Genomic DNA, 26,843 nt, shown 5'->3' on the forward strand with positions numbered 1-26,843 from the left:
ATCCTGCAGTTTAGAGAGCTGTAGCTCTTGGAGCTCCCGCAGTCTCCTCAGCAGCGTTGCCTCCTGTGCTAGCCTACCAGCAGCCAGCATTCTGTGGAAGCATCGAAGGCTCCTGTGCTGCTAGGATTTCCCTTTGATGGACCTAACATCAGGAAGGATTAGAGGGACTGACAAAGGGAAGGAATTATGACCAGGAGGATTCCGAAGAGCTCCGGAAATTCAGTTCGACGAGGGCTTGCTACTGTGTTCGCAGAAACTGGAAACAGGGGACACTTGGCTTCAAGCCAATGCTACCATCCCAATCTTTGGCAAGCGCCATCTTGTGTCTGCATTGGCTCAGCCTGGAAGCACATCCTGCAGGAGTCTTTCCCAGCAGCAGCCAACCAGAAGGTGCCTGTGGGACCTGAGGGCCGAAGTCACTCCTCAATAAAAGGCTGTTCATCTTCAAAGCACTCCTGATTTCTGAGAGTGCCATCTGAAGACATTGTGAAGAGAATTTGACAGTCTCTGCTTCACTCATTACTCTGGACAGGACTCAGCATGTTCAAGGTCACCAAGAGGAAGCATGTGGTAAAGGAGGTGCTGGGGGAACACATGTACCCTCTGACAAGCTGCAGATTGTGAGGGTACTCAGGACCCCAGGAAGCAATCTACTTGAGGTGGAGACAGCACAGGGGCAGCTCTTCCTGGTGAGCATACCGTCCATGTATGGAAAGAACATCTGGATTAAGAGAGGAGACTTTCTCATTGTTGACCCCATTGAAGAGGGACAGAAAGTGAAGGCTGAGATCTCCTTTGTGCTCTGCAAGGACCATGTGCACTCTCTGCAGAAGGAACTGCTCTGGCCTGAAGCATTCTATGAAGTGGCTGAGAAACAGAACAACAAGAACAGGCAGCCTCAGCCAGAGCTCATAGATGAGCCACAGACCTAAGGAGAAGAGTCTCGCTTTGAAGTTGATCCTGACCTCTTCAGTTAACACCTACCGCAGACAGTATCATGAAAATGAAGAGGAAGAGGCAGGCTGAGAGCCAGGGATCCACTTCTCCACTTGCTCAGGAGCTAGTCCCTGGTTCCTCTGGGCTTGGAAATTCCTAGGGTACCCTGCAGATCTTCTGCCCTGGATGGGGACAGGGCAGGGTCCCCCTTTGAACTGACTTTCTGATCTAAGACCATGAAACCCCTGGTGGGCAATAACTTGTACTGGTATCTGAGTAAATCTCTGTGTGGAAATAAACAACACAATCAGCCTTCTATGGAGGCCTTAGGAGGCAGTGGGCAGACTGAGGAGAAAATAGCAATGGACTGGTCTTCAGGTAATTTATTCAGTTTCATTAAGCACTTAGGAAGTGCCAGGCTTAGCTTGTGGCTCACACCTTAAATCCTAGCTACTCAGAAGGATGAGATTTGAGGATTGTGGTTGAAGGCCTGCCAAGGCAGAAAAAGCCCATGACAGGATTATATCTCCTTTGGAAAAAAAAAAAGACATGCGCTGGTGGATTTTGCCTGTTATCCTAACTACTTGGAGCTGAGTTTTCGTTTAAAGCCAGCTAAGTCAGGGTAGTGTGAGATTCTTATCTCCAGTTAAACAACAAAAAATTATGATTCTATAGACATGTTTTATTATATACATTAAAATGTATCTATTTTAATTATGTTTTCGAAGAACTAAGTACCAGTGATTATATATGGAGATTCCCTTCTTCAATACTTGTTTGTTAACATGTCTTTGAAATAGGATGAAAGTCAACATTAATAAATTCTTGAAATAAATAAAACAGAAAAAAATTCATTTTCCTATCCTAAGTAACAATTATATTATGAAAGAGAAAGAAATGAGCTTGGCCCAGAGGCTCATGCATATAATCTTAGCTACTCAGTTGGCTGAGATCTGAGGTTCAGGGATAGCACCATGGCCGAGTTCAATCCACTGACCCACTAAAAAAAAAATCAGAAAAAAAGAATAATTCTTTTCATTAGGCTGAGGAAGTGTAACTTTCATATTATAAAATACAAGTGTTTTCATTAAACATGTCATTTTTACTTATACATTGATAGTTGGTCTTGTATGTTACCATTTTATGATAATAAAGTGTTTTGGAATCATGAATTAGGGATTATAATTGGATATTACTCTCACTTCTTTTTACAGTTGCAGCCATTGACTAAAGAGCCTTAGATTTATTAGATAAGTGCTCTACTGCTTGATCCATTTCCTAGTCCTTTGCTTTTACTATTTTGGTCACACTTTTCCTAGGCTGTCCTGAAGTCCCTATCTTTCTCTCTCTTTGTCCTCAGTAGTTAAGATGTATGGTTAACCAGACTACCTGCAAAGGGGAGTGAATCTTCTTTCTGCCCTTGGATTCTCACTCCTTTTGTGTTACTATAACAGAATTCCCAAAACCCACTTATCAACTGAGGGACATCTGGGTTGGTTCCATGTCTTTGCTATGGTAAATACTGCTACAATGAACATTGTTGTGCTAGTGGATTTAGTATGTCCTTGTTTCTGGACGATTGGGTCAATGCCAAATAGTGGAATTGCTGAGTCATAGTGTTTTTTGCCAGTCCTAGGCTTGAGCTCAGGACTGAGCACTCTCTTTGGTCTTTCTCAATTCTACAGCTCTACCAGTTGAGTATCAGCACCACTGCCAGCTTTCTATTAATGTTTGAGGTACCAAAGAATCGAACCCGGGGCTTTGTAAATGCTAGCCAAACACTCTACCACTAGGATAAACTTTAAATCATGTTTTTAAAATATAAAATGAGGTATAGCTTTTTCTCCACAATTATTTGGCTTTGGTTTAGGTGATAACATTGACAAATATGATGTAATGGCTAAGGTAGTGATTTGCATAGGTTTGTGTGTGTGTGTGTGTGTGTGTGTGTGTGTGTGTGTGTGTGTGTGTGTGTATGTGTGTTTGACTGATGCTGGAACTTTTCACGAGCCACATATTCAGCTTGTCTTATTTAAAGTTCTGAGAATTTGTGGTGTGAAGATATGAAAAAAGTCATGAATCAAGGATTTTGATTTCATGAGCAAATCATTAAAGTACTGGCTACTTATGAAGTACATTTTATAACACAGCCCTTAGATAATAGCCCATATTGAGTGGAAAATATTCCTGTTCTGTCTGGTCAACTTTCAGTCATCAAATTAGATTGTGCATTTTCACATATATGCAATCATGAACACAAAAATTAGAAGAAGCAAAATGAAAACAAAATGTTTTCATTTCCCTGGGGTGGTAGGAGGGGATCCAAGGGCTCCCTTTCATTTTCAATTACATGAATGAAATCAGGAAAGAAACAGGCACTTTTCTTTCTCTTCTGGTGTTGAACACAGCAAAAATGCACTTAATTTAATGAGATGACTTTGTATGAGAATATCAATATTCAAATCCAAACTCTCCTGTGTTAAAAAAGAAAGAATAGGTTTACGGGATTTTTTGCAAGGTTTCTGGGTTTTTTTTGTGTGTGGGTGATGGAAATTGAACTGGGCTTGGGTCCTTTCCCTAAGCTCTTGAGCTCAAAGCTTGTGCTCACAGTGCCACTTCTGTTTTCTTGTCGTTAATTGGATATAAGAGCCTCACGGACTTTAGTGCCTGGGCTAGCTTTGAACCATGATCCTCAGATCTCAGCCTCCTGAATAGCTAGGATTATGATCATGAGACACTGTCACCCAGCTGACTTTCCTTTTGTTCAAGACACCCATTGCATTGATGGGACTTTTAGATAAGACTGGTATTATATTTTGGGTATAGAGATAGTGAAATTTGTCACTTTAATTTAGCATGCCTTTACATAAAGTATTATTAATAATCACATGTTATTTATTTTAATTTGCCAATCCTGTGGCTTAAACTCAGGACCTGAGCACTGTCCTTGTGCTTTCCTCAAGGATAGAATTCTATCACTTGAGCCACATTTCCACTTTCAGCTTTTTACCCTGTATGTGCAACCAAGAAATCAAACCTGGGTCTTCATGCATGCCAGGGAAGTACTCTGCCACTAGAACAAACTTCTGGTCCCAGATGTTGCTTTTTTCAAAACCAGTGTCTGTCCATCCTTGAAGTAAATGTTTTCTTTTGCAAATATGTGCAGGTAAAGGAGTTGCTTTAGTAAATCCCACCCCCACCTCCAATGACTGGATTAAATTTCCTTAAAATGATAGCTAAGAACTGGGTGCCAGTGGTCATGCCTATAATCATAGCCACTCAGGAGACAGACAGATTGATTGATATCAGATAGGTGGATAGACAGATAGATCAATAGATTGATAGGTAGGTAGCTAGAACAAATAAGGCTAAAGTTGTGGTTCAAGAGTACTCAGGACATAAACACTAGTAAGGCATAAAATATATAAATAATAATCTGTGACTGGGAGCATGGCCTAGTGGTAAAGTGCCTGCCTAACATTCACAAAGCCTTACGTTTGATTCCTTGGTACCACATACATAGAAAAGGAAATGATCCTGGGGCTCAAATGGTAAAGCACTAGCCTTGAGAAAGCCCAAGAACATTTCCTGAGCCATGAGTTCAAGCTCCAAGCCTGTCAGAAATAAATAAAATAAGGGCATAAGTAACATTTCCTGAATGGTGATTAAAACACCTGTGTTGAGATTTGTCTTCCTCTCACTACCCTGAAGAAATACATAGTTCATAATATAGAATATCAAACCTAGATAACATTCTGGGAATTGGCTAAAATAATTATTAAAGGTTTTAATCCTTAGGGAAATGCAAATGTGAACTACTGAAAATCATTCTGAATACTGCGGTTAGTCTAGGCAGATAAATTCCATATACTTGAAGTAGATTGAGGCCAAGATCAAGAGGCTTGAATTTGGCATAGGTGCTGTCCCTAAGCTCTTCAGCTCCAGGCTACTGCCTTACCCTTGAACCAAGCCACACTTCCCACTTTCTAGTAGTTATTTGGAAATGAGACTCTGGTGCTTTTGTGCCCAGGCTGGCTTTGAACCTTGAAAGGGTCTATGGTGAGAGGGTCCTGATGATAGGAAGGGTGGCTGCTCACTCTCCTGTCACCAATCTGATCACAGCACCCTTTGTTCCATCTTCACAATATGGATGGGCTTTTCTTCTGATGATTTCTATCATCACAAAAACAGACACACCCTGAATGAACTTATGTTCTAAGTGATGTTCAACATGTCCTCCTCGGACCTGCTACTCCATTTACACAGTCTCATTGACCAGCTGGAAAAACCTGTGGCCTATCAGACCATGAACAAGGTAGGGGAGTCCTTGTGTAGGTGCCTGAGAGCTTGTGAATGTGGATGGAAACAGGGTCCCTAGGGAAGGTCCTCCCAGGTGGGTGATTGTTGTGGAAATGATCTGGGTGGGCCAAAGAGGACTAGGTGGGCTTCAGAAACGGTATTGGGGTAAATGAGAATCACATCCCCCATGTCCTCCCAGCATGCTTTGAGGAAAAATAATAGTTCATAATCATATCACGGTCCCCTGCTTGTGAGTCAAGTTTATTACTCCAGACCTCCACAGTTCCTGTTTCTTCTGGTTCCCATGCTGGGCTAGACATAGGATGAGGTAGGTTTGAGAAGAGTCCGTGGCAACCATATGTGGCAGAGCAGTCCAGGGTGGTTTTTCTGGATAGGTCAGTATCCTGGGGCCGTACTGGCAAGGTCACAAAAGTGGAGGCAGGACTTAAGTCAGCTGGCTGTAGCTGGTGGCGGTGTTGCTGAGAGGTCATTTTGTGGTGGTAGGAACTTGTAGACTGCCTATTCCTGAAACTTGACAGTTAACAGTTAACCAGGGTTTTAAAATCCCATGTCTCCCCAGGTAATCTGACAGGCTTCTGATCCAGGGCTGTCCTCAAGGTGGGCTTTAGGGATCATTTCCATCAGGCTCATCTTCTGCAGTGCTTGTTGCATCAGTTCCATTTCCCTGGGCTGTGTAGGGACATACATCCCAGCCGGGAATCCAGATAGCCTTCTCTGCTCTGTCTGGGAAAACACAAGCAAACCCTTGCCCCATTGTTAACAGAGGGGCTGGCTCCTGCCAGGTGCTAGTGATCAGGCCCTTCCATCTGACAAGGGGCAGAGAGGTTAGGCGAGGTAGCATGGTGCCCCAATGCTTATAAGTTGGGGAAAATCCTTTAGAATCAAAATTTTAAAACTTTAATGTAAATAAAGTATCAGCAAGCTTATCTTGAGGCCTAATGCCTTAGGTACCTGTATCCCCCCATTTTTGTTTTTAAGGGGGCCAATGGCCAAGAGTAGGCTAGCTAAAGTCCTAGGAGTGGAATCTGGGCAAAGATCCATCTTCTGTAACTTTTTCAAGCTGACTCAGGGGCGTTGTCTCTATACTTGACCACCGACCCTAAAAGCTTAGCCTAACTTACAGACTGATAGGCACATAGCCTCAGGTTTACAAGCTTCTTTCCTGAACTTGTGGCTGGTTTCAACCCAAATTCTGCTCAGTTAGGGCTTAGAGCAAAACTAGGATTGTAAACTACCCACTATTATACTTAAAACTTCCTGTCCAGTAACACAGGCATTAGTAAGGCATGTTTACAGAAGATTCTCTAAGCATAATCTTACCTGGAATTTGGTAAGGGCAAAATTTACATCTGAATAAGGACCTGCTTTTCTTTTCTGTGGGCCCACTGGAAACTGTTACAAACTTACAAGGGCGAATTGAAATAGCAATTAAACAAACATTTTGTTAGCCCTAATTTTCCTTTTTACTCTTTTTAAAACACTTTTTCCCAATTTAATATATTTTAAGGGACAAGTTTAAGAAATACTAATCACATCATCCATTTCACCACTAGATTAGTAACAATTCATGGGAGAGTATTACTGAGGGAAGGGCTCCCCACCCCAGAGGATTCCTGAGGAGTCTGAGAGGCAAGACCCCCCAAGAAGTTGCAGAGGCTTGCTCTCATTTTGAGCTTGAGATCAAACAGAGATGGATAAATTTGCTGGCCTGTATCTTTATCTACAGAGGCAGTGGAGCATTCTTCCAGGGGAGCCCTATTCTCGGTGTCCAGTGCTGGAGCCAAGGTGGGTGTATGCTGGGGTGGGGGTGCAACCCAGAATGGCGCCCCTGATGGGGAGGTTCCACGTGGACTCATCCTGCATCCTGCCTGGAATTACCCACAAGTAGAGAGAGCATCCTTCCAGGGGGGGCCCGGTCTCAGCGACCAGTGCCAGAGCCAAGGTTGCTGAACAACTCAGATGGCGTCTCTGATGGGGGAGTCTCACATGGACTCATCCCATATCCTGCCTGGAATCACCCACAGGCAGAAAGACAGAACAGTTTCATAAAAGTAAAGGTGCCTGCTCTCCAAGATTCCTTTCCACATAATTGCTTGAAGAGGTCCACTTACTCGCTAGTAGTGCCTCACATCTGGGCGCCAGATGTTCGAATCCTTCTTGGCCATCCACGCGGGGATAAGATGGCATAGGAGCCCATGAGTAATACAGACTCCAGAGATCAGCCTGTCAGTGCAGATCTAATTTTGCTTTACAAAACATGCTCACTAAATACAGATCATGAGGTCATAGCCACATCATCAAATAGGGATGACCGTCAGTCAATGGTGTCCTCAGACATGCCCCACTTGCTCCGGGTGTGCGGGGCCACGAGCATTCTGGCTCCTGACTGCTTGAATCACTGAGTGTGGACATGTGAAGGACAGATGGCAAACAGCACGGTTCCCCCACAGGTCCTTATTACTACCAGTTTGGCACAACGGCCTTTTATGGATATTCTCTTCCAGGTAATGTGGGTTCTTTTTAGAAAGAAAACAGGCATAGCCACTGATTAAATACACCTACTTTCTATCATTGTTCAGTCCAAATTCATAGATTAGGGCTAACAGAATGCAGAACTCATACCTAGAAACCACCAGTGATATTCCCAATGGTGACAGATGGAGATCTGGAGCCATCACTACTGTATGAAGCTGGTGCATTGTGTGCATGTTTTTCATTTGTAGCAAGGCCAAACTCAGTTTTGAATTATATGGACACCCAACTTGTTCTTAACCCAAAATGAGGCAGAACGACTTAGAGATACCGCTGAAATAGATCAAGCAGTATTTCTTCCATTGACTTAATACTGCCTAGATCTGCCATAAATAGTTCAAATTGGCAAAGTTCTTGGTTAGCAGGATCAACCAACCCCTGTGCAATTAATGGAAAATTTCTTCATTCATAAATTTAGTAAACTGAGTGTCAGGAAGTGTGGACCCAAAATTAGCCTTTCTGCCTGTAGGCAAATTTAAAGCCTGCCTCCTACCTCACCCCTACTCCTGGAAAATTTTTATTTTACTATTGGTAATATTTATTTTACTATTGGTATTTACTCTTTATTTTACTATTGATTATTGTCCAATCTTTATGTCATAAATTGTTACAATTTTATTAAAATGTCACTGTTTGAATTCTTGAATACCATTCAGAGTTGTTATTTCTTTTCTTTTTCACAGTCCTAGGCCTTGAACTCAGGGCCTGAATATTGTCATTGGCTTTAAGGCTAGACCTGTACCACTTGAGCCACAGCAACACTTCCAGCTTTTTCTATGTATGTGGTATCAAAGAATCAAATCTGGGTCTTCATGCATGGTAGGCAAGCACTCTACTCCTTGGCCAAACTCCTGACCCCAATACTGTTCTTTTCCACGTATAATCTGATGTCCTAGCACATAGGTCCTTACTGGGGGGCCAGTGAGCTGCATTTGAGGGAGTGAATCTGCTGCATTTACTGGTGAATACTGAGAGACAAAGGAATGCAGGCAATGGAGGATGTAGACTGTGGTAAGATAGGACCCTTGATGCTAAGAGGCATAGCTGTTATTTGGGATAACTTCCCCTTTCCATCAACCAAAGTAAAGGGGTTGATGAGTGAAGCACTTTGCCTCCAGTGAGCCAGACTGCTTTGTGCAAATATGAAATGAAAGAATTTGAAGAAGTAGAGATAAGTCCTCACTACAGTTTTATGCTGTAAGTTGCTCCTTTCTTTGGAGGTGTTCATGAAGATTTTCTATGACAGAGGTATGACATGGACTGTAGATTTCCAAGATGACACAATAGCTGATCTAGAGATCTGTTTGGAGAAAGGCCTGCAAAGAAGCATGCTGCACATATTAGCTTTTTACACAGAACACTTGGACTAGACTTTCATGCTTGCAATAATTCATTTTGGCTGGTTTTCTTTACTGTCGAGAGTGCTAACTTAAACCTCTAATATGAGTAGGTATGATTTTATATAGAGATATAAGAAAATCTGTGGCACTATTTTCCAGCAATGGTATTTGTGCTATAGGAATTGATTTTGTGGTAGATGACATGCCTGGGGTCTGTTTCAATATTTTTTCTTGTTTAGAATCAGGAATATATGTCAGAATGGAAAGGGACCCTGGTCATATGACCAGTTTGTCAATTTTCCCAGTGGTGGCTTTGGAACACAGGGAAAAGTGTGAAAACTCATTGCAAGGTGGGACGTGAGGGCCAGAAGTGTAGCCTAGTGGTAGAGTGCTTGTCTAGCATGCACAAATCATTGCATTTGATTCCCTGGTGTCACATACACAGAGAAAACAAAGTGTTGCTTTGGATCAAGTGGTAGAGCACAAGCCTTGGGAAACCTCTAAGCCAGTTCTCAAGCCCTGAGTTAAATTCCCAGGATTAGCAGAAAACCAACAATAGCATCACCACCAAAAAAACAAACAAAATGTGGTACATGACCCATTCCTTCTGACTTAAGAGAATTTCAGGGATAGCCTCTAAGCCTAGCTCAAGCCCCCGAAATGGCAACAAACAAAAAGTCTGATTCCATCAGCTTTATTTTCTTGCTTCGTACCAGACCTGGGGCTTCAAGTCAGGGCCTGGACACTCTCCCTGGGATTTGTTGTTTAAACCTTGCCTTCTACCACTTTTTGTCTTTTATTATTTTAGAAGCATTGGGAAGGTGATTTTGATATGTAATTCTCACAGATGTTTTTGCTTGGGCTCTTAGTTTTGTTTTTTTTTAAATTTTGGTAGCCTCTGGCTCAAACTCAGAGCCTGTGCACTCTTGAGTTTGCTTTGGTGAAGGCTACCACTATACTGTTTGAGCCATAGCTCCACTCTTCTGGCCTTGATGTATTGAATCCAGGGCTTCCTGTATGGTAGGCATGTCCTCTACTATTTTTTTTACTTTTCATTAAAATATTTTATTAACACTGATATTTACATCATATTTCAAATGTCATGTTTAAAAAGTATTCAAGAAGGGAATCTCCGAGCGCCAATAAAACCTTATACTGTAATTTAATTCATAAATGCTCAAGAATTTCCATGATGTTAAAACCTATGTCCAAATCGGCCCAATGGCTCATGCTTTTAATCCTAGCTTCTCAGAAGGCTGAGCTCTGAGGATCAAGGTTCAAAGCCATCCCAGGCACAATAGGACCTGAGACTCTTTATCTTCACTTAACCTCTAGAAAATGGGAAATGGGTTTTGGCTCAAGGTTACAGTGTAGCTTTGAGCTGAAGAGTTCCAAGACATCTCCAATTAATACCTAGAAAACAGGAAATGGGGCTGTGGTTCAAACGGAAGGGAGAGCAGTCACCTTGAGAACAAGAGCTCAGGGACAGGGCTCATGACCTACAAAACAAAGAAACAAAGGAAGAAAGAAAAAAAGTTAGAGAGAAGTATAATTTGTATTTTAAAAAGGGTATTTTAGGGCAGGCAGTTTGGGCTAGTGCTAGAGTGCTGGCCTACCATGAGTGAAGACCTAGGTTGGTTTCCTCAGTACCACATCCATAGAAAAAGGCAGAAGTGGTGCCATGGCCCAAGTGGTAGTGCTCTAGCCTTAAGAAAGTTGAAGGAAATGCTCAGGCCCTGAGTTCAAGCCCCAGAACTGGCAAAAATTGAAAAGAATGAAAAATCACTCACAGGTTTTTGGCTTTGTTTGGTTTCTTTGTTTGTAGCATATTACATCACCTCCATTGTTCTTCAAAGCAGGTAGTGGTTGGGGCGGAGGGGTTAATGAGAAAGTGTGAATGTGAGTGTCTATAGAGGAATTAACTTTAGAGGAGGTTTTTGTAGATGTGAAGCTTGATTGCTTGCTCCAAACCAGACTGTTTCTGTTTGCCAGTTTTGCAGGCCCTAATTTGCTTGTAATTCCTACCTCTTCTCTGATGCTAAAAGTTCCTCTAGGCTACAGACCTCAGACTTGTCTTACCAGACCTTATCCACTACTCTGGGAATAAATCTTTCATCTCCCAAACCATTGCTGTGTGAGAAAACCAGTTGGCCACTTCTAGAAGGCAGGTGTGTGCCTGCCTTCTGGCATTTGCCTCACAGTCAGAATAGTCAGCCATCATTTGGGACCACAGAGTTCCTTCATTGATAATGCAGCTTTGACCGAGAATTCTGAAATTTCCAGTAAAAGCTTCCTAGAAAGCTTATAGAAAATGAATATCTTCCATTTAAGCTTAATCTCCCACAACACAGTGGTACAACTACAGGTCCGACACCTTGGAAGGCTGAACAAGGAGGATCATTCATTTAAGCCCAGAACATGAAGGCTAACCTGGATAACAGGAAGACCAAGATTCAAACACAGGTGCAGCACTTTTTCACCAGAGATTCTGGGTTTGATCACAAGTACTAGAACAACAAAACTACCCTAATGCATATCATTTAATTTTTTTAATAATAGTACATCTCTTTTAATGCTGAATGCCTAAGTTCCAATTTTTCAATCTAAATCACAAAAGAGTAATCAGCAAGATTACATAATTGCTACCTTATTGTAGAGGAAAAGCACTCTTAGTTTCCTAGTTCTGTGAAGAAACCTTCGGGTTTGTAGCAGTTTTAGGCCATTTCTTATCTCAATCCAGTGACAAAGATCTATGCCAAGCTTGTCATCTATTTTATTTTGTGGGTCCTGTGGCTTGAACTTGGCTAAGCAGCCAGGCACTTCCCCTCATCCCTTCAGCTCAAGGCTCCTGTCCTACCCCTGGGCCTGGGTGTTGTTCCTAAACTCTTCAGCAAGAGTAACACCCTACCCTTGAGCCAAACTCCACTTCTGGAGTAGCTAGGATTATAGGCAAGAATCTAAGTATCCAGCTTTAAATGACTATTTTTTGTTAATGCAAGAAATACAAGCACCAGCCAGGCAGGTGGGCAGGCGGCTCTAACCTGTAATCCTAGCTACTCAAAAGGCTGAGATCAAAGTCCAAAGCCAGCCCAGGTACAAAAGGACTTAAGAATTTTTTCTCGAATTAGCCTCTAGAAAATGGGAAGTGGAGCTTGGCCATAGGGTAGGGTGGTTGCCTTGAGCTGCAGAGCCCAGGGACAGTTCCCAGGGTGAGTTGAAGCCCCACAACAAACCAAAAAAAATTTAAGTACCAGCACTGCATGAAGAAATCCAGGCTTATCATGGGCCTCTTTTTTAAAACTTACACCCAATTACAAAATAATACTGAAGCCAAATTATATTACTCAGATAAATCTTTATCCCTCTTTTAAAGTTTCCCAAGGACCAACTTTTAGAAATACCAGTCACATCATCCACATTAGAATTTCCAGTGTCAGTCTGCAAGGAAAAGAGACAGAATGAAGATGGTCCACTCTTCCCATATCACTAGGTTTAGAAGCATCTTCATGCTAGCTTATTTATTGTTTTCCAACATGCATGGACTTCTCCTAGGTTTTCCCTGTCCCTTTCTTTGATACCTAACTGCCCAAGTGGTTTTAGACAGAACAAAGCTTCTGAAATTAATAGACTTTCACATTTAAATTTCTAACACTTGTCCCAAAATTGTAGCCAAACAAATAAAACTCAAATGCCCTGATGCCTTTTATCTAAGCCAAAACCCACAGCTTTGCATCCTAAATTACGATAATTTACCAATAAATTACCAATTTGCAAATCAAACAGACCCTTAAAGCCAGGTGGGGTGGCTCCTGCCAGTAATCCTAGCTACCAAGAGCTGGGATCTGAGCATCATGCTCCAAAGCCATCCTGGGCACTGAAGACCAAGAGATTCTTATGTCCAATTAACAACTAGAAGACCAGAAGTGATGCAGTGGCTTCAGGGGTAGGGTGGTAGCCAAGAACTGAAGAGCTCAGGGACAAAATCCAGGGCCAGGAGTAGGGCGATAGCCTTGAGTTGAAGATTTCAATGATAGCATTCAGCCAGAGTTCCAGCGCACCATAACAGACAAATACATACACACACACACACACACACACACACACACACACACACACACACACAGCCATGTTAAGTCCTGGCCACGTGGCTCACACCAGTCATCCAGGCTACTCAGTTGCCTGAAAATTTAGGATCAAGGTTCAAAGGTACCCCAGGCAAGTAAGAACCTGAGATTCTTATCTCCATTTATCCATAAAAGAACCTGAGACACTTATCTCCATTTATCCTCTAGAAAACAGGAAGTAGGGTTTTGTCTCAAGGCTGGGGTGGTAGCCTGCAGCTGAAGATTTGATGGACAGGGCCCAGGCGAAGTTCTCATGATTCACATAGTAAAAAAAAAATGAATGAATAAATAAAGCCTGATAGGGGCTCCGGAGTTTGATTAGGGGTAGGCCTTGGGAACATATACATGGAAAAAAACTGGCAGTGGTAGAGCTCTAGTTTTGAGATAGCCCTGGCACAGTGCTAATACCCTGAGTTCAAGGCCTAGGACTGGCAGGAAATAAAAAAGCCTTTGAAATGCCCAAATCTGAGGATCTTTTGGAGCATAAACTTACGCATTTCTGTGGTTCCATTGTGTTTTCAGATTGATTTACTAACATGAACCATAAATATCAGCACTTTGTCTGGTCTCATTATTTGTGGGATACACCTGCAGAAGCAACTTTATTTTTTTGGTCAGTTGTGGGACTTGAACTCCACGTCTGGGCATTGTTCCTCTGCATTTCATCATCAAGGCTAGTGCTCTACTCCTTGAGCCACAGTGCTAAGGGCCCTGGGTTCTAATCCAGACACTGGCGGAGGGGACAAATCCCTGTCATGGTGCAGGGGAGGACCACAACTAATCCCACCAGGCAACGAAAAGCGGGGGGGGGGGGAACACTGACTCAGAACTGCCACAGAGGAGGAGGAATAGGAGGAGTGGGAAGTAGCTGAAGGTCTGAACCAAAAGCAGGGAGCTAAGGGGGGAGGAATTCCAGCCCCAAGGCATGTGAGGCACTCACCCATCAGGCAGCTGGGACAAGCAGCTTCATTAAGGACAGCTCCAGTCCCTAAGGAACACCACAACCAGCCCAACCTGGGCAGGAAGCCCAGGGCCTTCAGTTTCACAACCACCTCCTGCAGGAGCTGCTTCTCCTTCCCCTGTGTCATGTTAGGGTCCGTGATCAAAGGAACGAGTCTGACACAAAAGCGGAATTTGGAAGTTAAGTTAAACAGAGTTTTATTCTGTGCCTAGCATCGAGAATCATGCTGACCGGTCAGGGCCGCCTCTAAGATGTGAGCAAAAGAGCGACCCCACCTGATCTTACAGGCTACTTTTATAGGCCCCCAGCCATGTGGTTGGGCTGGCCATATACAGGTGGCCAATGGAATTCAGCATGGCTGATTGATGGCTGGGGCAACCACTGACACCTTTGCTGTTTGAACTGACCTATCATCTCGGTGGGCTTCTGGCGCACTGCTCTGATGACAAAGGAAGGGGAGGGAATTCCCTGGCAGGCCAAGGGGGGTGGGGTGGGGAGGAATTCTGGTAACTCCACCTGGTTTAACTGCTCTTGTAATCTGAGCTGTTATCAGGGATTCTGCCGTTCCCGCCTTAGGTCAAGTCCTCCTTTGTCATAAAGATGGGAAATGCCTAGAATGGATGGATTCTGGGAAGTCAAGAAAGGGGTCCCTTCATGTCAGAGACTGTGTGTCCCTCCGAGGCCAGCCTCCGGCTCCAGGCCCATCTGTGCTCACGGTCTAGGGGTAGGGGTGCCACCTCTGATTACTAACTCTGCTGGTGCAGCCCATGCTTCAACTTTCTTGCTCCTCTGCCCCTTGCTGGCAGGAAACCGGATGCTACCACTAAGTTATGGCCAGGGGGTGAGTCACCCCCACCAATGCCAATGTTGGGCACTGGGCAGCCACGAATCCCAATTCCCTCTTCCTCACTCATCAGGAAAAGCCTGCATCTACCTATATTCGCCTTACTGTGGAGTGTTACAGCCTATCCGGGTGTGAGCATATGGATCTGACGACCGGTCTCCCCCCTCTCAAGCTGCAATTGTGAGTCCCGTTCCTCCTTGGTTCCCCCTTGCTTGTGGGGTGGTAAGAAAGTGCTGTAGTTGAGTTGTTGGGCAGTAGCTGGTGCTTCTGGGCAACTAGTGCAAGGGGTTCACTTTGTTGTGGTTCCAGTGTGTGCTAGGATCAATCTGGCACTCCTCTGCTGCTGTTGCTTCTGCTGCTGAGAGTCGAGCTCCTATCTTTCCAGGTATGCTGCAGCCCCACTGATGCCCAGCACTCGGGGTCTAGAGCTCCCCACTTGCTTTGGCCTGGCATGGGGATGCCAAGACCTGATTTGACCCGGAGCATCAGTGGTAATGCCTGTGATTTTAGGGGCTAAGATATGAGGATCCTTGTTCATGAGAAGGCTAAATTAATTTTGAAGTTCTATCAACTTCAGTAAAGAGTTATTTTTAAGCAGGCCCTGCCAGAGAGTCAATCTGACCCCAATTCTAAACCAGCAGAGCTAGCAGCTTCAAGGAAAACAGTAAATTCCAGACAACTCCCTCTGGAAAGACCACCCCCAGTGATTTAAGGTTCCAGGATAAGATGAGATAAGCAATCCTGACTAGCTTCCCTGCAGTTCAGCATGTATGCTTTAGGAGGAACCACAGGAACTGCACTAGCAGGAGCCAATCAATTCATAATACGTCAACCCTTTGAGCTAACCAATCACTTCCAGCCATTTGTCCTGCAGTGTGTCATGATTTGCTCCAACTTGTGACTATGCTTGAAAAGTTCCCAGAACCCTATAAAAACCTTGTACAACAGGAAGACAGTCTCAACTCAGACCCACTGTGTCCTCTTCTGTTGTGAATCGAGGCTTAAGCTTGCAATAAAGACTTTCATGCTCTTACATAAGATTCACCCACTTGGTGGTGTTTGGGGACCCCCAAATCTGGGCACAACATTCAAATGCAGCTTGGGCATACAAAGTTGACAGGCACCTATCTTCAACAAACTAGGAAAAACCCAAAGTGGATGTTTGGCTGAAGTGGTACCGCCATCTGCTTTGCAGGAAGAAATCAAGCATTGGTATCAGACCCCGAGTTTTAGTCCCAGTACTAGTGCTTTCAATGGCACCTTTCACAGACACATATTCGTGTGTGTGTGTGTGTGTGTGTGTGTGTGTGTGTGTGTGTGTGTGTGTGTGTGGATTCTGGGGTTTGAATCTGTTGAACTTAGCATCTGGACACTGATGCTTAGCATTTTTTTTTATGTCAAGTCTGGCCTTCCACTACTTGAGCCACAGATCCCAGTTACGATTTCTTGCTAATTAATATGGGATAAGAATTTCACAGATGGACCGGGAGTTTGTTTTTTTCTGTTTATACACACAGGGATAGCACATTACTACTTTAGCCACAACTCCACTTCCAGATTTCTTGGCTGGTAACTGTTACCTTTCTTGAAAGGTAAGTGTCTCACAGACATCTGCTCCTGGTAATTCACTATAATCCTAGCTAGTTAGGAGGCTGAGATATGAGAATCATGGTTCAAAGCCAGCAGGGTAGAAAAGGTCCTGAGACTTTTATCTCCATAGAAAGACTCAGAAATGGAGCTGTGGCTGAAGTGGTAGAGCCTTGTGCACAAAGAGACTTAGGAATGGCACCCAAAACCAGAGTTCAAGGCCCACAACAGAAAAAGCAAAACAAGATTGGATAGCTACATTTCTTATTGCTGAGAGTTATAATGGCTACTTAATAAACAGAGTTTACTGAGCATTCCCTATTGAAAAGAGATAGGCCTGGCTTCTCAACAGCAAGGGATATATGCTGCCACAGAACATGCCCTAGATACACTCTAATTCAATGTAGAATTGAAGGTAAATTTTGTCAGTCCTATTATAATAGAGAGGAGCCCTTTAATTTTCATTTTTCTCTTGTGTTAAGGCTGCCATTCTTACTTAATTGGCTTGATGAAATCATCTTAGCTATAATAGCACAAAATGACAATGGACAGAATTAAATGATTCAGGGTTAGGGTTAGGTTCTGATTTCTAAACTATAAGATGCTGGATATATTGAATCTCCTTATAAATAAATATGCTCCAATATGCCTTGAGATTTAATTTCTTGCTCTTTTTTTTTGTTGGTCTTGAACTCTGGGCCTGGGTGCTGTCCCTGAGCTTTAAACCTCAAGGCTACCACCCTTCCCCTGGAGCCACAGCACCACTTCTGGTTTTCTAGTGGTTAATTGGAGATAAGAGTCTCACATGTCTCACATTCTTGGGCTGGGAGCATGGCCTAGGGGTAGCGTGCTTGGATAGCATGCATAAAACCCTGGGTTCAATCTCCTGGTACCACATACAGAGATAAAGCCAGATGTGATGCTCTGGCTTAAGTGCTAGAAAACTAGCCTTGCCAAAGCACAAGGACATGTCTCAGGCACTAAGCCCAAATTACAGGAGTGGCAAAAAAAAGTAGAAGAAGAAAGAGTCTCACGTTCTTTAGTTCCTGGGCTGTCTTTGAACCAAAATCCTCCAATCTGAGCCTCCTGAATACAGAGAATAACAGGCATGAGCCACCACTCCAAGCAATATTATTTTTAAGTACTAAAATATGTTTGTTCCAAGCAAGACAGAGTGGCTCATGCCTGTAATCCTAGCTACTCAGGAGGCTGAGATCTGAGGATTGTTGTACCGGAATTCCTAGGACCCCGAAAGAACCACCAGAGGCCAAAGTCAAAGCAAAGAAGCAAGGGTCATTTATTTTAAGTTCAAACTCAGACACAAGTTCCAACTTGAACCTCCACGTACCCATAGCTGGCAATGCTGAGGCCCCAAACAAAGGTTTGACACAGCTTTTATACAAACAAGTTTTAGGGGAATTCCATAGTTACAATCACCTGATTAGCTGTTTGGTAACTTCAAACCACTGGTTGCTTCAAGATTGGTCAGAGCTCAGGTGTCTAACCACTGAGCATTGGGCTGTTGCCACCTGGGGTTCAAGTCCAGGCTAGTTCCAGGGACATGTGTTTTTGCTTCCTAGTAAATGGGCCTTGAGCAAGGGGGGAGGGGGGACATTCCCAGAACATGGGACAATCTTGGCACAACAAGGATCACAGTTTCAATGCCAACCTGGGCTTTAAAGATTGTGTAAGTGTTATACTCTTTCCAGACTCTTTGATCCCATACATGGGGAATATTTATGTCTTTTTCCTATTTCTCTGCTTTCTTTCCTATGCTTAAGCTGCCTAACCTTTAAATCATTTCAGGTCAAATGTTGGGACATGACTTCCCTGACATCCCTGTTGCATTTGCATTTGCCTGGCTTTTTTCTCTGTGTGTAGGCTTTTTTTCCCCCATACTGTTTGGGAACGGCAACATTCATACATGGAATGTGCTCTCCATAAATCGCAACCATGCTGAGATTTTTGCAAGGTTTCCAGTTCAAAGTTACTGTGGCAAGGATGATTTCTTTTTTTCTTTTTTTTGGGGGGGTGAGTCATGGGGCTACAACTTGGTGTCAGAGCTAAACCTGAGTTCTTCAGCTCCAGGCTACCGCCCTAGCTTTGAACCAAGCCCTACTTCCTATTTCTAGTGGTTAATTGGAGATAAGATTCTCAGGTCCTTTGGTGCCCGGTGCCCCCGCTGCCTTTAAAGCTTCATCCTCAGATCTCAGCCTCTTGAGTAGCTTGGATTATGGGATTGAGCTGCAACACCAGATACTTTTAAACTGTTTTCAAAAATTGGTAATTTTATATTAAAAGCTTATCTGTTTCTAAATGGCACAGTGGCTCATAATGGTAGAGTACTAGCCTTGAGATTAAGAGCTCAGGGGCAACACATATGCCCAGAGATTTAAACCCCATGACTAACCCAAAGAAAAACAAGCCTGGCCAGTGTCTCATACCTACTCAGCCGGATGGGACCACGGATCCTATCCAGTTCAGGCATGAAAGTCCATGAGACACTTAGCTCCAGTGAACCACTAGAAAATCAGAAGTGGCACTGTGCTTTAAACTGTAGAGTGTTAGGCTTGAGCTGAAGAGCTCATGGTCAGTACATAGGCCCAGACTTCTAACATCACAACTAACAAAGAGAAAGTGAGAAACAGAGAAACAGAAAGAATGAAACAGAGAAAGAGAAAGAAAGAAAGAAAGAAGGAAAGAAAGAAGGAAAGACCTAAAGGAAGAAAGGAAGGAAGGAAAGAAGGAAGGAAAGAAGGAAGGAAGGAAGGAAGGAAGGAAGGAAGGAAGGAAGGAAGGAAGGAAGGAAAAAGAAAGCATCCTTGTTAGGGTAACTTTGGATTTGCAATCTTGAAAATTTTTATATCTTAATTGCTCTTTATGAAGAGTGTATTCCATACGCGCATCATTCCATCCCCAATGCCAATGGCCAAACAGCCTATGCACAGGAGGGAAAGCCAGGCTATATGCAAACCCACCAAAGGAAGTCAGGGCAGCCATGTCAGAACATTTGACCTGAACTGATTCATAGTTTAGGGCAGCTTACATATAGAAACAAAACAGAGAAATAGGAAAAAGACAACAATATTCCAAATGGGTAGGATAAAAGAGAGGTGATTATAACACTTGTAGTAGGTATTGGATGAAACATCATTTACTATTTTTTAAAGCAACAAATTAAGCCTCAGAAGCACCTTGGAGCATATTTATTTCCAAGGAGGTGCAATAAATTTATTGTCACATACTTGAGAAATCAGAACCCAGCCATTGAAGTCTGTCAGTTGTCTTTTTACTCTATTATAGCCTGATGATTTCACTCAGTAACTGAATAAGGATGATAGCCTCCACACAAAAGAAAAATAAAAATTAAATATCCCCTTTCAAAATCACAAAGTATACTTAGATATTTCCCTTCCAATGCACATCTGATTTTTTAGTACTGATCATTAATGAGAAGTAGTTCTGAAAGAGAACAGAGATAATGACTGACCCCTTTTAGTCTCACTGAAATTAGAAATCACTGTTCTGTGAAGCTTGCTGAAACAAACCACTTCTTACATCTATAGCCATTGCTGTAGAATGTAGTAGCTAAGAATCCACAGAGCAGGTCACCTCTTTGAAGCATTAGCTCTCTCTCACAAGTAATTTGAAATCAGTTATGATGAGCAAGGGTCTGGTTTCTCATTTGTAAAAACAATTTCATTGTTTCTTTTTTATGTGTCAGGACTCTGGATTGAATTCAGAGTCTCTACTTCTCCCTTGGCTCTTTTCTTTGGGGATGATACTCTACTACTTAAGCCATATCTCCACAACTGGGTTTAACACTGCAAAATTGGAGACAAGTCTCATGTAATTTCCTGCCTAGGCTGGCCTGGAATCATGATCCTTACATTCAGTCTACTCTGCAATGAAGATTATAGGCATGAACCACCATTGTCTGGCTTAATTCCCTTTGATAAGAATGTAAATGGATACAGAGCTAGAATGCTTTCCTGAGCCTTAGAGATTTCCTGACCAAAATCAATGTGGCAAATTCATGTGCAGAAAATGAAATTTACCTCATGAATCCAATTTTCAGAATAGTATCTGGCTCATCAGTCTGGCTCTGGAGCTGCTCTTCTAACAGGCATGACAAAATTTACATTCAATTCTACACTGAATTAGAGGATATGCAGTGCCTGTTGTGCAGCATCACAATTTATTTGCTGGCAAGGAGAAATTCCTATTTCTTTTCAATAGGAAATGCTTGATAAATTATATGTATTGATTGGCCTTAAAAACACAGGAAATAGTAAATATTATTATCCAATCACATTTTTTTTGGTCAGTGTGTGGCTTGAACTCCGGGCCTGGGTGCTGTCCCCCAATATCTTTGTGTTCAAAGCTAGAACACTGCTACTTGAGCCACACACAACTCTACTTCCATTATTGAAAGTTTCATGGAGGCTGTTTAGGTTTGATAATCAATCTGCAGATCTGAGCCTCCTGAGGAGCTAGGAATACAGATGTGAGAAACTGGCACCCAGCTCCAGTCACATTTCTATATACGCAATTAAAGCTCAGTGATACAAGTAACTTCCTCTTCAACAATAAGTACTTTTGTTGTTAATTGGATTTGAAATTCAGTGGCACCCGACTCTATGTACTTTGTAACTATGCTGTAAGTCATTTGCTCTTTTCACAATTGTATTGGTAGAAATGGTACATGTTTCTTGTTTCAAATGGCCATTGGTAAACAGCTAGACATGGAGGGGCATGCCTGTAATTTCATTACTTAGGAAGCTGAAACCAAAGCAGAGTAAATTCAAAGACATATTGCTTAAAGGAAAATTCTATCTCAGAATACCAGAAAGATATATAGGTCCTGACAATATCAGGCTTGGCAGCTACTTTCTCCATCTTCTATGGCTACAAAGAGAAGCCTAGGACTCCCTAAGGAGAAACAGTAGGCCCCAAAAGATTTATCCAAACTACTGAATGCGGGCCGTGTTTGCTGATTCCTGAGCCAATAGAGTATCACCCAAGGCCACTCTTAATACTTGGGTGTCTGACACTTCCTCATTTCAGGAAGAGTAATTTCCAAATCATCAATGGTAGAATTTATAATAAAGTCAGTGAGCACTTAAGACATTGTCAACTAATACATGAAGTCACTAGCAAGTGACATTTGGTACTTGAAGTTACTAATGGTCCACAATTATCAGATACCTAGTTGGAGTCCCCTTTAAGGCCGGAGTGGGAGGAGAAGAACCACAAGTTTAGCTTTTAAAACACATGACAGCATACAACAACACCCAGTGAATTAAGTCAGTAGATTCAAAATAGGATCCAGAAACCTATAATTTCTCAACATTCCAGCTTATTCTACCATGCAACCAGACCTAGTAGCTCTTAAGTTTAAGAGTTTGTACTTCTGGGTGTTCTCAGCTACTTATCATAAGTTAAAGAGGCATCTTGTAGCTGACACAGGGCACAGTGGTCAGATCAAAGTTCACATGTGGCTGAGCTCTAGCTGGAAGGCCAGGGGCCAGCTCCAAATGATGGTATATCCACTCCTGCAAATTTTAGACCTGGCCAGCCATTAAGAGGCTCCATGGATTTGTAGATGAACTCACATCATGGTCCAGTCCCATGATGCGTTGCATACTCTTGGGGGCTCAGATACCCACATTCCTTGTCACCTTCTTATAGTCAGGAAGGTCTGTGATACCTCATCTCCAATTAACTACAAAAAAAGCCAGAAATAGTACTGTGACTCGAGTGGTAGAATGCTAACTTTGGGCACAAACCAAAGGAATAGATGCCAGGCATGGAGTTCAAGCCCTAGGTTAGGCACAGAAAAGAGAGGAAGAGCTAGGCATGGTTGCTCATGGCTGTAATCCTATCTGCTCAGGAGGCTGAAATCTGACATGTGAGGAGCGAGGCTCAAAGCCAGTCACAGCACTAAAGTCTATGAGACTCATCTTCAATTAACCACTAGAAAACCAGTAGGGAACAGCATCACTACTTTCTTCATATCATCTGTTGCTCTAAGAAAAAATTGGGAAATTCTTTCTGTGAAAGGAAGCCATACAAAAGACAAATGAACTCAACTGAAGAGCCAAGGAACTATTTACCACATGTGATTTGTGACTGTTAGTGGGGACTCAGTCTACTTCTGGAACAAAGCATTTGAAAAGCAGTCCTTTCTTTGGATTGATCTCTGTCTCTGAGCTCTAGAGAATAAGAATCAGAGCACCACTCTGAGCTTTGGTTTGCAGACATGAAACACCCACATGAATGAGGATTGATTGACCTATTGGGATAGAAATACTTTCACATGTTAGTTATGTAGATGGGTCTAGCAAACATGACATACAGAAGTCTGCAAAACAAACAAACAAACAAAACAAAAAAACAAACCCTTTTGAGTGGCTGGGAATACAACTTAGTGCTAGAGTGCTTCCCTAGCATGCATGAAGCCCTGAGCTTGATTCCTCAGTACCAAAACAAACCACCCGTGTTCAAAATCCAAGACTGGAAAAAAGCAAAAGACTCTAGATATTATTCTGGGGCTAGGAAATATCCCAAATGAGCCAGGAGCTTAGCCTAGTAATATAGTGCTCACCTCACGTGCACAAAGCCTTTGGTTTGATTTCTCAGTTCCACATACACAAAAGAATCTGGAAGTGGTGCTCTGGCTCAAGTGGCAGAGCACTAGCTTTGAGCAAATAGTGTCCAAGGACAGTGCCTAAGCCCTGAGTTCAACCCTCACAACTGGCAAAAAAAAAGGGAAAAAAAAGAAAAGAAAAAGAAAAAAAGAAGCATCCAAATGGGCCAGTGAATCTAATAGATTAGTGAGTGACAAAGGCTAGCGCAGGTTTAGAGAGGACTGTGCTGGGTATGGGAAATTATGTTAATCACTACAGGGATTGTCAGAGGGGAAGTGAAAAGATTCCAAGACTGATTGTTGTGCTCTGTGAATATACTAAAATGAACTGGTTTGTATGCTTTCAGTGGTGGCACAGAGCAGTCTGTGAACCATTTTTTTTTGCCAGTCCTGGGTCTTAAACTCAGGTCCTAGGCACTATCCCTGAGCCTTTCTGTGATCAGGCTATTGTTATACCACTTGAGCCACAGTACTACTTCCACTATTTTCTGTGGATGTACTGAGGAATCCAATGCAAGGCTCTGTGTATTCTAGGAAACCATGCTACCTCTAGGCCACATTCCCAGCCCTAGTGATCCATATTTTAGTCAAGCTGTTAGAGACACAAAATCATGAACACTGTAAATGTACATAGTTCTTCTATTAGGGAATTATACCTCAACGAAGCTGTGGGTGAGGGAGACAGCTTAGAAAAATGTGAAAACATGAAAAGAGAAAAGACTATGTATACATTTACATAAGATTTAAGAACAAAGGAATAAATACTGGGATAAGGCAGATTTTGGTACGGTGATACCATCTATTTCCACTCTGAATGGTAATCATTCTTTGGTAGTCCCTGAACATTTGTCAAGCTTTCTACAAGTATCACTGGTACACATTTTTCTTAGATCTCAAAAAGTTGCACAGGAGCGTATGCGGGATGAAATCCCAGGTGCTCGGGATTCAGACATAGGATCACATTCAAAACCACTTAAAGCAAAAGTGAGAAGATTTATCTGCAAAGCAAACTAAAAGTGCAGGAAAGGGGCATGGATCAAGGGGTAGATTGTGGCCTCATTTAACCTCCACAATAGAAAATAAAAGCAAAAACTGGCTCTCAGTTGGTCCCTATGTGAAATAAAAAAGCAGTAATACATAGCCTGGTAGGGAAAGTGATAAGCCCTGGTGATAAGACAGGTTATTGTTCGATCTCATGGTAAGGAAACTTATTGCAGGAAACGAATAGCTCTGGTCAGCTTCAAGAAAAATATGGATATTACCTATGAAGATCCTGGGTGCCAAGTGGTGGTCGTACACATCTGCAATCCTATCTACTCAGAAACAGATCTCCTATCTACTCAGAAACAGATCTGAGGATCATTCAAAGCCAGGTTCAAAGCCAGTCTGGGCAGGAAAGTCAGGGACACTATTATTGTGTTAGTCAATTGCAGAGCTTGCACTTAGGGACTGAACTTCAGTCCTCAGATCTAATCTTTCAGTATTTGTAGGATTATTACAGTTATGAGCTACCAATAACCTTCAAGAGACCTTATCTCCAACTAACCACAAATAGCCAGAATGGTGCTGTTTCTCAAAGTTGTAGACCACTAGTCTTGAGCACAACGAGTTCAGGACAGCAGCTAGGCCTGTATTTTAAGCCCAATGACTGCCACAAAAAAAGAACATAAAGTTTTTCTGAAGGACCCCAAACTGTTTCCAAGTTGTCTTGAAGATCAAATTTGGAATATAAAACCTACCCTAACAGTGCCCTGCAGATTCCAACTTTTTGAACCAATAATCTTCTGTCTCATATTACACATGGAATATCTAAGTATCCAAGAGGGAAAATAATCTGCCCTGGCCACATAAGAGATGAAATAATACCTGCCGCAGTGTAAGCATCCTTGAGGTGTGTGTGTGTGTGTGTGTGTGTGTGTGTGTGTGTGTGGACTGAGGTTATGAATTCAGGACCATACACTTGCAAGAGAAGCACTCTACCACTTGAGGCATACCTCTTTTTCAGATAAAGTTTTGTATCTTTGCCTGGCTTGGCCTAGATCACAATGTTTCTTATGTGCCCCCATGTGCAACATTATGTTGAGATGGGTATGGGATGGGTGGTATCTCACTATCTTTTTCTTTCTTCTGGCCTTGTACTCTTGCTATGTGATATCATGTGTCCTGCTGTGACACAGCTGGAATAAGTATGTACCAGACACATGTGTTTGTCTGATGCAACCTCAAGAAATTTTCACTTCTAAAAGTATCCAGCCTCAGGTGGCTTGTTACAGAAAAATATAAAATAGCCTGGGCGACCATGTTTCCCAACACTAGAGGCACAGGAGGAATACCTTGGACTGTATTAAAGTCCAGGCCACAGATGATGTGCAAAATATATGGCCACATTCAGGATATGGATGAGCTCCTCCTGAAGGCATAGATAGAAGGTCCTGCATGTGGAAGGCAGAGAGGATTGAGCCCTGTACCTCCTGTGGACCCCTCTCTGGAGCTCATGCTAATTTAGCTCTCCTCTTCCAGTACAGGAAGGTGCAGGCCAGCACTCTACCACTTGTGCTAAAGTACTACTTCTGGTGTTTTTCTGTTTAGGTGGTCCTAAGGAATTTAAACCCAGAGCTGCATGCATATTAGGCTAGCAGTCTTCTGCTAAGCCATGCATGTGACCCCAAGTATGTTTTTTGGTGTGTCATGTGGCTTGAACTCTGGGCCTGTGTGCTTCCCCTGAGCTCGTCAACTGTAGGCAGCTGCCCTAACCCTGGGCCTCAGCCTTGAGTTCTTCATCTCATGCCTACCACTGTAAATCTAAGTCACAGTCCTATTTCCAATTTTTAGTGATTAATTGGAGATGAGTGTCTCACTTTCTTTGGTCCTAGGGCTGACTTTAAACCAAGATGGTCAAATCTCAGCCTGATGAATAGCTAGAATTACAGGCATGAACAACACTGAAAGTTTCCCCAAGTAAACGTCTGAACAGAGTAAGTCCTGAAAATATTTTCATAAAAAAAGAAAGTGTCTGTGTTACCTGATATATCAGATATATTTGTATTTGGTTATTTGAAATTGGATAGGGAAGGAGGGAAAACAAGATGAGGGGTGGGGGTGGAGGGGAGGGAAATGGGGACCAAGACATATGAAAGGGTATCAATGTATGGGAATTAATGCACCATCTAACTGGCAATATCATGTAACCCTTATATTAATTACAATAAAAATATATGAAAAAAAGAAAGTGTCTGCATGGCCTTAGCGGAGACCTGGTACTCTTATACTGTCTATTAAGAAGAAAGTTTGTAATTAAAAATAATTTAACAAGCCATAAATCCATCAATAAGTTTCAGTCACTGTTTGCTGCTTCTTCTTGGTTTACAACCCTAAATATGGCTCTAATTGGCCCTTTAGCCCTTTTATTTCCAACTTGAACAGCAGGACTATCATACCAGTTAGGCCCAAGAAAAGCAAATACTCTAAAACTAATGATGATAAAAATTAATTATGACCCATTACCCCAGTGTCCGTTGACACTTATAACTCTAGAATCAGTGTTGAATAT

The 26,843-nt window shown here is 42.6% G+C and overlaps 1 pseudogene; it reads left to right on the forward strand.

Moving 5' to 3' along the window:
* The first annotated feature begins 540 nt into the window (after positions 1 to 540).
* LOC150039564 (putative RNA-binding protein EIF1AD pseudogene) lies at positions 541 to 1,026 on the forward strand (annotated as a pseudogene).
* The last annotated feature ends 25,817 nt before the right edge of the window (positions 1,027 to 26,843 follow it).

The sequence above is a fragment of the Megascapheus bottae genome, unplaced genomic scaffold, assembly GCF_031878675.1.
Source record: "Megascapheus bottae isolate mThoBot1 unplaced genomic scaffold, mThoBot2.hap1 HAP1_SCAFFOLD_97, whole genome shotgun sequence".
Taxonomy (NCBI): Eukaryota; Metazoa; Chordata; class Mammalia; order Rodentia; family Geomyidae; genus Megascapheus; species Megascapheus bottae.